Source organism: Rhincodon typus, unplaced genomic scaffold, assembly GCF_021869965.1.
Source record: "Rhincodon typus isolate 14 unplaced genomic scaffold, sRhiTyp1.1 hic_rhity00002323, whole genome shotgun sequence".
Lineage (NCBI taxonomy): Eukaryota > Metazoa > Chordata > Chondrichthyes > Orectolobiformes > Rhincodontidae > Rhincodon > Rhincodon typus.
In genome coordinates this window covers 4,831-17,029 of record NW_025967961.1, presented here as the reverse complement: position 1 = coordinate 17,029, position 12,199 = coordinate 4,831, and the positions used below count along the sequence as shown (strand labels likewise).

General features: G+C 38.4%; 1 long non-coding RNA gene across 1 annotated transcript; it reads right to left on the bottom strand.

The window, feature by feature from the left end:
* Positions 1-504: 504 nt before the first annotated feature.
* On the bottom strand, positions 505-11,387 carry LOC125481491. Its single transcript, XR_007261358.1, has 2 exons — positions 10,728-11,387; positions 505-9,201 (listed from the first exon to the last, which is right to left on the bottom strand). It is a non-coding gene; the product is annotated as an uncharacterized LOC125481491 (long non-coding RNA).
* Between the last annotated feature and the right edge of the window lie 812 nt (positions 11,388-12,199).

The following is a 12,199-nucleotide window of genomic DNA, read 5'->3' as shown; positions in this document are numbered from 1 at the left end:
GTCATCCAATATTTTAACTTCATGTATTGAGAATCCACTGATAGTGAAGCTGATTTGGTCTGGCTTGTTATTTCTGTGGGTAACAAAACACAACAGCAATCCACGCAGAGCAGAATAGTCATGTATGTGCTGGGACCACAGTCACTGATGGAGGGGCTCAATACACAAGTTAGACAAAGAAATGATAAGTAGGGTTCCATTCTAACCTACAATTCCAATTGCAAAATGTGAATTCATGTAATTGAATGAAGAGAAAATCAAACTTGTTTCCAATAAGTCCTGAAAAGACTTGAGGCTCACACTTGAAGAATGAGCACTGGGTGAGTTGCAAGATAGCCTATCAACAAGGGAATTAAAACCTCAAAACAAATTTAAGAGATGAATAAACTTGTCCAAAAAGAGAGATTGTGAAGAATAACTACTTATCCTCGTATAGGAATCGGTGATGGTCAGTAAAGTTCAAGTCCCAACTGTGTCAGAATACAGTGCTTAAGCAAAACAGAGTTTATAATCACAGCTTTTTATTTAAAACCATTTCCATTTAATGACATAAGCAAAAATCGGATCTCTGCACATTCACAGCCAGCTTTACCTCTGCACATTCATTCACTAGTTCTATCAAGCTAGACAGCACTGATAGAAGTCTACAACTTTTTTTTTTTAAAAAAGCATACTACCAAATCTCCACATCCACCCATTCTACAATTTACTCATCAGCACTCATCATTCAGACATTTTTGTTACCATTCTGAGTCATAGAGGGACCATACATGCCGTTGGGATCAATATAATTTCTTGCTACATATATTCAGTAGAGGTACACAGGCATATACTCTGTAACTGCCTCTTCTGGGTCAAAATTGTATGTTTGAGAGCACAAGACATTTCCTATACCTAGACACAAACCTCATAGGTTACTACAATTAGGGGAATTGATGAACCCTAAAGCATTTAATGAGACACTTTTAAATGTTCTACAGCATCAAAATTTAGGCATAAATGGATCTCTGCAATAGACAGTTACAAAATGAAGTATACCTCAACTCATCAAATCAACAACTACAGAGTTTGGATGGAAATGTGTGAGTATATTACTATATCAATTTTCATGGTACGGTATTCAGTACCATAAATCTCAAAGGGTATATATGTCATTTAAAATAGCAAACTGCTGCAATTAAACTAACTTGCTGGTTCTTTGGCGCTCTGTCTTCCAAATGTAAGCTGAATTCTATATTTTTGACTTTTTTTTGTCTAATTGTGATGGTTCAGGACACAGGTGATTATTAACATGCAGATTTTCCTTCTCAATAAAACGTAGCACTTTTGCCAAAGTTCTCCAACAGCGTGGCACAGATGAGGACAGAATGGCAGGTGAAACAGGGATTTGGGACACAATTGTAGCGTTTAGTCTAGTACTAAATAGAGGGACTGAAATTCTGCCGTGGCATTCTCACACAACAGCTAATTATTTAGAATCCCAATAGCTGCCTATTTTTCTTTTATGAAACGTCCTCGGAAGAAAAAGTTGGTTTTAGTTGTTTCAAACAAAGCATTTCAATAAAGCTGATTACAATTGCACCACAGCAAGATGGGGTTACATTAGTTCCTACAAAAAAAAAATGCACTGCTAATTTTAAGGCAGGATTGTTCGATAATGATGTAAATTTACTGGGTTCAGACATGTTTCAAAATGCTAGCTTGATCCTTTTTCCACACACTACCTTTGAAAGAGAATTTACCAGTAACTCCTAGGTTGTGTACAAGCTGATTTATCCAAAAACAGACTGATGCATTCTTACAAAAAAAAAAGACATGTCCAAGCCTGCATTATCCCAGATAGTTTTTTTTAAGAAAAAGAATAATTGGGAGGAAAAGGTCATAACAATTGTTAAAAAGAAAAGATGAAAATTGCCACAGCCATTGGTCTTGCCACTTGGTCAGTCCATTTTTCCCTTCTTAATTGAAGATGAAATGCTCCTAATGGCTCGACACAATTAACTCCTTGCCATTTCATGCAGCAGCCAGTTCTGAACAAAGCCTGTGATCAAGAATGTCTCAAGGAAGGAAGGCATGATCATCGAAAAGAACCAAAACTTAATACAGGAAGTTCATCAAAATATTGAAAGCTACATACTCATTTCCACACTATTACTGTTTGCTTCCACATACCCCAGCACAAAGTGCCCTTAGGTCTCTATCAAGGTCATACATCCCTTTACCCAGTTGAGGTACGACAAGAATCAACTCAACCTCAATTCTCTTTGCCTTTGGAGAAAACAAAAAATCCTTATTCCCAAATGAGGACCAGGGAAGAAAATGCCCAAGCAGAAACCATCACACATTGTGCAGCAACATCCACACAGGGAATTTTTTTCTCAACAAGTGGGGAATTCAGTCCTGCACCTGTTCCATGTGGGCAAGCTTAAACAGCAAGTCAATTGGGCATTCCACTACATTCGCTATCACAACTGACATCAAAATACATGCACTTTCTGACAAGGATAGCTGAATTGAGATTGAGTATGGATCTAGTGTAAAGCAAAACAAGGATTCCGACTGTCTTTCTTTACCCAATCCCCAAAACACAAACCTATGCTAATGAGTCCAATGATCGTGCACCAAATTGCTGCCACCTCTGAGATTTACTTACTAAGTACAAATTGGCAATGAAAAGATGGGAATTTATTTTGAGCATAGCTTAAGAATAGGGCACATTACAGTGACCACTCATTAAGCTATTTTGCAAAATGGTATTTCTATACCCTGGAACAAACAAACCATCAAATTTCAGATTTCCTCAGTCATTTTAAAACAAACAAACATAATATTTGAATGAACACCACAGCTAACTAAGCAGCTGAAGTGCACTGTAACAAATCTAACAACCTTGGAGAAGTAATTTATAGCAAGTTCTCATTGGGTGTGGAAGATCAGCATAGACTAATCAGGTGATCTGCTACCTGTGATACGGAGTCCTGGTTCTGGGAAAGATGAGGCTTAATTAGCTGCGGACTGGCAAATAAAGTTTATACACCTAAATATGTTCTAGTAAAGGCCTTTGCTGTCTTGCAAAATGAGCTGAGAAATCCAGACAGAGCTTTCATTTGCCAGAGATGGAGCATATAATGCCTGCCAATTGGACTACACCTGATAAAGCAACGTTCAGCACAGCCTTCATAAATTAGCTCAATTAGCATTCCTGATTCACTGCGTTGAAATTTCTGGGCCTGGAAGTTTCCAAAACGCTGTTCTTAATTTTGTTATCTTATTGTTGAATACACTGTAACTGAGAAAACCAAAGATCTGTTAGTGGGAGTAACTCATGCATTAATGAGAAAGTAAGTTTAACTTAATTTGTGGACTCTTAAGCTGTAACGGCTTGCAGTTATGCTCTAAAAAATATGCAAGTCTGGCAACAGCTGTGGAGTTATGATTAACATTTCAAAAGAAGGCTGGGTCACTGACTCCTGAAACGTCACTCTCTCAGATGCTGCAGACATCCTGGAAGTTTTCAACTTTTTTGTTTTTGCTTCAGATTGACAACATATGCAGTGTTTTGCTTCCATATTGATAAATTTTAGCCGACCAACATGTATGATTCAGCAATTACTGGAATGGTGTATGAAATTTAACTCATTTAAAACTCACTCATTTAAAAAGGAGCCATATTATTAATTTATGAAGTTTAATTAACTCATTTAAATCAGGGATATTGAACATGGCGCTTGTTACAGCTCTGTTTGCAATGCTATTTGCCTGATATTTGGTGCTGCTGGATTTCTGTCAGCTTGAAGTTTAGGAATTTCCATTCCTATCTCTAGGCTGAATGCTAGTTCAGTGTAGATTAAGAACTGGCGTGTTAATCCACATAAGGACAGTGAAAGGTGAATTGTAAGAATTAAGTAAAGATAATGAAAGCAGTGTATAATTACAGTAAAAAGTATTTATGGTGTGTGAAAGTAAAAAAAAAGTCATGCAAATGTGTCTGTAGCTTTAGTAAACGTATGCAATATTCCCTCAGCAAAACTATAATATGGTATTGATCAAATTCTTAGCTATTAAAATAAAGGGGACTCAATTTGATGCTTCAATAATGCAGTGAAAGGTCAACAGCACAAGCCCACTCTACTGCTGTACAGTGTTATCAATTGTGCAGCAGTGCCAATACCCTGTCATTACATGTGATTGCCTCTTATGGCAAAGAGATGATTTATAACACCACATTGATTCATGTGTGACAGTCAGTCATTCAGACTATTTTTCTTTCTGAAAGATAATGAATTGTGCTCGAATTAAGAAAGGGGAGAAAACAGATTAAGTTCAGAAAATAATCCAAAAATGAAATGCGCATCCAGTTTTCTGCATTTACAGCTCAAGTTTTGAAACATAAAACTTGCTTGTAACCACTGAAACAAAAAGTTGTCAGTTCAATGCGTCTTATGTAGAAACAAGATTCCTAATTTCATAAGATGCCTAAGTTGAAAGCCACTCATAATTAACTTGGATGCAAACAAAGGGTAGGGGCAGTGCAACCATTGACTGGATGACATGCTCACATAGTGACACAACGATGGCTTTTATGAACATGAAATTAACACTACCTGTAAAGTTCTGTCAAACTCAACATGGGCATACAACTAGAGAGGCATGAATTAGAATCAGGACTCCAGCACTTGTTGGTCGGCAATACAGCAATCAAACTGATCACAGGTTAAGTGAAAATTCAAAAGGAGAAGTCAACCATTTACTTCCTCCTCCAATCTCTTTTCTCCTGATAGCAATGAGGCAGCAGGATGCAATACCACGATGCTTCTGGGTTAGCCAGCTTTTCAAATTGATCACAGCTGAACCTTGTTTCACGAGGTGTGCAGACACTAAGAACACTGGCAGGTGCAACACTCCATATCACCCCCAACATCAGCAAGTTTGTGTGTGGGTACTGCAAATTATTTTATGATTGATATTCCCCCAGGGGAGCCACAGAATTACGGAGACCTCGCTGCTTTGAATGGTTCAGCACTTATCAAACTGTGAATTTAAGCACAGGACAATTTAAGTTGTACTGATTCCAAGTTGGAACTTCCCTCAATTCCCAATAATAGTGCTAAGTGCACTGTCATGCGATCTAAACTCTGCACGCTAGATGGGTCACAGAATCACATACTAAGCAAATTGATCTCCGATTTGATAGTAGAATAATTGGCCTCAACGTCAATTGCAGTTAGGAAAGGTCCCTCTGGAGTTTGTGCTCCTGTTGACAATGTGAGTTCAATCAATACATGGGAAGGAGGAGAGATATATGCGTTTACAGTAAGATCACATCACTAAAGTGCTCAGAGAGATGAGGAGTGTGGTGTACACAATGGAGCAAATTACTTAAAATATGTTTCCATTCTCGAAAAATCTCTCCTTCTATAAGCTTTATGCGCCCCCCTGCAGGGGTAGCAATCTCAATTTGTTCAGATTGGATGTTTGTTTCAAACCTAATTTTGATGTTCAATTATGCAACACCTTACTGCATATCAATAATCACAGCTTTTATGTTCTATCTAATTGATAAATATTCAATACTAGCTGTTGACATGAACAGCATTGTGCTAAGCTTTCACTTCCAACCACCCTTTAATAATCAATGGGTGCTGTAGAAATCAAATAAAATGTCTTAAAATGCTCCCTAACAACCTTTTTAAAACAAAAACCTCAGCAGTAACTGCTTCTTGGCTAAATTACTGCAGAAAAGATCAGAACAGAAAAGATCTCTGTTATTCACATCCAAAGCCACATTCCAGTGAACAAAACCGGGAGAAACAGCAACAATGGCAAGTATTTATCCCTTCCATAAGATTTTTTTTTGGGGAGAGGTGAAGAAAGGGGCAGGAGAGAGAGGAGGGAATGTGGAAGCAACATGCATGGTCTTTGTAGCTACCCATGTTCTACTAACAGCATGGACCAAGAAATGAATCGGATCTACTTTTTGACTCCATTGCTTGCTGTCAACTCAATGAACCTTGATCAACTGATGAATCAAAATAAATGTTTAAAAACAAAACCTTTAAATGACACCCAAATTTTATCCGGTATGATTTTGGCCCAAATACAGGCATGAGTATACTAACCTATGTGTAACATTCAGCAAGAATCATAGCATCCCAACTGTCTTTTTTCACTCACCATTAGATCTTCCAAACTTACTCACACCAACTTCATATTCCATGTTTAAAAACCAGTTTGTACATACAATTGTTTACCAGAAGTATACTATTTAACCAGTGTAGCATTAAGTCTCAATGAACCAAGCTTGAAGGAACGTTAAGTTTTACTTACATATAAAAATAAAATTTATTGTTTTTTTTTTAAATTTTATCTAAATTTAGAAGTTGCCAATCACCCGCACACATTCATACTCAGACGTCACAAAATGGCAGTCGTTTAATGGGATGAGGAGGGACCTTCAACCTGTCTAGCCGCTTGGACCAGCCAGAATTGTCTTAAAAATTTCCAATAGAAACAGTACAAATATTCTCTGAAAATGGCTCATAAACTGTTTGATTGCAGTGCCTCTACAGAACAATGCATGCAATCAGTGATTGGATGTTGTAAAAGTGGTCACTCTCAGTTTTAAGTATCTGCTACATGCCCCACCCCATCTATTACTTAAACTTTTGTCTTCCCTCTTAAAAGCTCTCTTGGATTTAATTTCCACTCTTGATTTTAAGTTATTTACACTTCTCTAAGCCAGTCAGATTTAAGCCATAGTGATGGGGAGGTAGCTCATTTCCAAATTGATCAATGGCAGGTCAGACAGCATTGCATGCTGATATTTTGTGGTTTGAAGGGAAAGACAATGCAAAGCCTTGTTAATTTTGGCTAGATATCATGTGGGAAACCATTAAGGAAATTGTTAATTAAATGTAGCCAGCAAAGTACAAAACATCTAGGAGGGATGTGCGTGTATGGGGAAGTGGGCAACAGGGATCAGAGGAGCATTTTCTCCCAGGGTAAAAGAAACACAAAGGATGTTTTGGAAAATCCACTTCTGTCACCACAAGGAGGAAAGAGTTTGTGAGGAACAATTAGAAAACTGACAAGTGATTTCACAAAGAATGCAAGGAGAATAGTTGTTTCTCCATTTAAAAATATTCAGACCAACTTATGTGGGCTGCCGTCTCCTCTCATTTGCCTCCAACACTTTACCCAATTTTCATCCATGAACTCAAAGGAAAGGACAGATCTCACCATGGTAACCCACGCTACAAATTCAACATGTATCTCAAGAGGCACTCCTATACAGACTACTGGGCAAAAACAGCAGAATTATTTGAATGCTAGTCCACCCTGAGACTTTAAAACTGGCCTCGAAAACTGAAGTTGTCATGTTGCCCCCACTATTTTGGTTCCTGAGAAGCTCAGTTCAATGTGTGTCACAAGATTTTATTAAAAATGTATGACTAAAACATCCAAAACAAAAATAGATCAGACCTCAAAACCTGCCATAAACAACATCACTACCAGGGGACTGATGATGGCCAACTTCAAGACTCTGCTCATACCAGATTTGTGACAACAGGAAACAGGAGGTTTGCATAATACGTGATCTGTATCCCACCAGTTATAAAAAAAAACGCACTACGCAACATGACTGTGCACCCAGTATAGCTACTCCTTTAATAAAATCTGCAGAGATTAAAGTCAAGATTATTCAAAAAGTTTTGATGAACCACTTTACTTTCTAAAAAAAAACTTTTGAAAAATCAGTTTGTTTTTAATAAAGAAAATTAAAACAGGTACATTTGCAAGGTGCACCCAAAATAAGATGCAAGTACCTAGTCTCAGTTAAAATATACACAGTATATATGCATACATGTACAATTCTTAACATTGCCAACCGAAGTTTTGGTATAAGCTTGAATAATTTGTGTTTCTTAACATTATAGCACCAGATTTTTAAAATCTGTCATTGAGAATCCTATACTGTGTAATCGGAACCTCCTCCAAAACTAGCCATGACTGCCATTTCTCCATAGAACACTGCTTAATGTGTCACGCAGTTATAGTAGCAAAACACTATCGCATCAGATTAGCAAGAGTCAGATTCACATATATCCAATGAACCAGTCAGGTCCGGCATTACTAACATGCCGCCACACATACTGAAATTTTTCCTCCAAACTCGATTCACTGAGCAACAAAGTGAGATAGACGAGCAAACACTGATAACATTACTGTATATAAAAAAAGTCTGACATGTGGAGAGGGGAAAGAGGAGAAGCACAGGAGGGAAGAGCAATTTGGATTGGTTTCTTTTACCTAACTAAACAACAGATTTAAAAAGGAAGCTATTCACAGAAGGAAAAATAAAAAGGACAGAGTCAGGCAGCAAAGCAAAATATTTGAGAAGTGACTCAACAGGCACAACATTTTCTTTTCCCAAGTTTCAGTCAGGTTTAGAATTCTTCTCAGGCATAAACCAAAATTAATGAAGATTTCAAAACAAATGAGAAGGAAGACAAAAAAAAAATTACCATTAGCCTCCAGTTCAGTTTTTGCCTTTGGACAGAAGGCACCACAGTAAGTGGTGATATTACTGGGAATTGTGCCCTTAAGAAATGTAATTTAAAAAAATGTTTTCAAGTGCAGCAATTTGTACAAAAGAAAAGGGTCAGTCCAGAAAGGCCTGCAAATTGCATTTTACGACCTTTAAAGTAGAATATTTCAAGTAAAGCTATGTCTGTTGCTTACTGAGTCACCCATTACTGCTGTACCCTCAACCAAACAAAGATCACTATTCTGCAGTGGTCAGTTTAATAAAGGGTGTATGAACTTAAGACGATGAAGACTTCACACTGCAGTCCAACAAGGTTTCCTGCACTGTTGCAGAAAAATATTTTTCAGCAGCTGCAAGCCTTTGTTAACAGTTCAAGCCCAGAGGTGGAAAAGAAAAACTAAATTTAAACTATTTTTCTCAAGTATATATTCTCAGCATTTGAAGTCAGTTGCCTGCACGTCCACGACCGGCGTTGTTTAGGGTACAAAAGTAAAAAGTGGTAATGGTTTCCAGAATAGTCAACACAATGTTCATTTGCGCCATTCAAATTCCCAATGTCTATCTCTTTCGTACGTGCTGACGTCTAGCCTGCAATCTCTGTCTGGTTCCAGTAGGTCGAGATCCAGCTCCTATAGAAAAGGTGGGTGTTGCTGCTGGGAGAAATAGAAATTAAGGACTGTTAATTAATGAACACATTAATAGCATGTGGCAAATTTCCTCTTTCCTTTGGCCTCTCAAACTGATTGTGTGTATCGTAGGAAATGAGGAGGGAAATGTTTTCTGTGGCGACATACGATACTCCCAACTGCTGCCAGGGTCACCTGACAAGAGTACGATACAGTTCTTTTCTGAAAGGTGATGTGACAGAACATTTTTCGGAGACAACGGACAAGGAACCAGAAAGAGTACAGACAGATCTGGAGAAAAAAATTGACCTCATTCAAGTTGGGACAATCCCAAATGGAGATGCTTGCCAGTGTGCTCTCTTTCCTTCAACCTTGTGAGCTGTTGGACTGCCAAGGTGGTGTCTAATTTACACCTGAAGTTGACACATGGGATATGGTTGCATTTGATGATGCATATCAAAACACAATTTCTTCTCCAAAAAGTCTAGGGAACACAGAACTTCAACCTAAAATCTGTTCAAAGTTTTTGTATGAACACCATTATAGAGAAACATCTTTAAAACAAATGTGACAGAAGACTCGTTGTTATATGGTATGGACAAACTACAATTTTACAGTGTCTCTACACTAGAGGCCTGCCACTGCCTTATCAAAATTACCACAATAAATCAGTGCGTATTCGGAGTCATGTCATATAGCATACAACAGATACTGAAATGCACAATTCAACAAACTTCATCTTTGGATTATCTCGAAGTTCAATAACACCAAAAAGTTTCTGATGTGATTGGTTTGCCAAATATCCTCTTAGAATGGAAAACCGTGTGATATATCTACCTAGCATACTCCTCTATTCATTTTCAAGTCAAATCTGGTAAGCTACTTCTTTGGAACTTGATCATCTTGATCAATTGTTAAACAGGTCATTTCACAGGTACCCTTCAGTCTCTTCCTGTTAGAAACCTGTTCCCTGAACAAAGTCTGATGTGATGAAGGATTCTTTCAAACAGTACTCTTCTTGGCTAAAACTCATGTTGAAAATTGTTCTGTTTAATTGCTTCATCAAGGTTTCAACTGTTGGCTCTAAGAATACGGTACTATGGTAGGGTAGTGTTTGGGCAAATGTACAAATAATGCAAATCCATTATACAGAGTCTATCCATTATCGATGCTTTTGACTTAAGTGACCTCCGAAATAGCCAAGCATGCCACTTGATTGTACCAAATCTTCAGCATACGAGACTGCAATGAATCAAAGAATTGAACAAAGACTTAGTCAAAGATCTTATGTTATTTAGAGTCACATTGGTCTGATTGATGAAAGACATAAGGTCTTATGGCTATTTACAGCAACATGTTGTGCATGATGTCTACCTCCTGTCTATAAACATAAATCGTATTCCACCAAGGAAAAATGTGTAGAATCTCTACTCCGCTGCATACTAAGGATCCTTGGAATTGGTGTAACTGCCAGAGTCAATGGACCTGAGAAGAGGAAGCAGGTAACTGCAGTACTATACATAACAAGGGTCTGTGACTGAGTACTTTCTTACCAAATGCCGATGCTGCTGCTGCACCTGCTCCTGGACTCCCAAAGTTTGTTGCTGGAGCACCAGTGGTCCCAAAGGAAAAGTTGCCACTTGGAGTACTCTGCCCAAATCCAGGTGCAGTCGTCCCTGGAAGAACAACCAGCAAAAATCAATCTGCTGTTAAAAATTCACTATGTGGTATAGCAAAAATGAAAATCTCCTGCCTTTTGAGAAAGTATGAGGAATTTCTAATGCAAGTTGCAAACTCTTACCTTACGTCCCCACAAAATCTGGCTGCTTCCTTTCTCTCTTTCAAGATGCTCTGTCATATTTTATCTATTAGCCAATAGTTCCAGGGTTATCTTTGATGTTACATTTGTACTTTTGCAATCCTTGGACAATGATTTTGCTGATGCAGAAAAATGTGATTGATACCCACTAGCCATTTCTTTAGGTTGTCTGGTTTCTTATTTGGGTTAGGAGCCTTTGCCCACTTTCAGTGATTTAAGCTTGTTACATCCTTATTTTTTTGTTTCTAATATTCTGAATATTCAATTTAATCAGGGCTCCAATATGAATATGGATGCAACACAAATGAACACCGAATCATCACTCATCCTTATAGAAATTAATTAATTGAAATTCAGATTAAAGATCAAAGCCATTCTTTTCCATCTCGGCCACAAACCCTACACCTGATGTACCCACTGTCACTCTCCCAGACAACTGGTCAAGATCAAACCAGACTGCTTCTGGTGGCATGTATGATCCCAAAATGAGCTCCTAATCATGCTTGGTGCAAGACTGCCCATTTCCATCTCCACAACAGTGCCCAACTTCGCCCCACCTCAACACATCTAATAAGCCCTCATTATCACCTTTGTTACCTCTAAATTGGACTATTCCAAAGCACTCCTGGCTGGTCTCATGGGTACGATGCTCAGTCAATTCGAGGTCACACATAACACTGCTGCCCATAACTTTACATGCACCAAGTGCTGTTTAAATATCATATCTGCGCTTGCTGCCCGATATTGTCTTCCAATTAATCAATATCTCAAAAGGTGGATCCAACACACCCCGATTCTACGGACTCCGAGGGACACAAATCGGGGGACCCCTCCGATTGTCTCACTGCCAGGTACACCAACATATAGACTTGCCAAAGAACTACAACAGAAATTGAAATACTTCATGGACAACACTACCCACTCCATCCGCTCATGCCAAGAATTCCTCAATATCATCAAGGACACCAGGATAGAAGAGGAAGAGATGATATCCTTCAATGTAACCGTACTATTTACACCCATAAACATTGACCTAGCCAAAGAGACAACTGCCACACTACTGGACGAAACAAACAGGCAAGCAACCCAGAACACCAACATCAATAAGGACACCACCATGAAACTACTGGATCTGTGCTTCACAACCCACTTCACCTTCAACGACAGCAGATACAAACAAGCCTACGGAACACCAATGGAATCTCC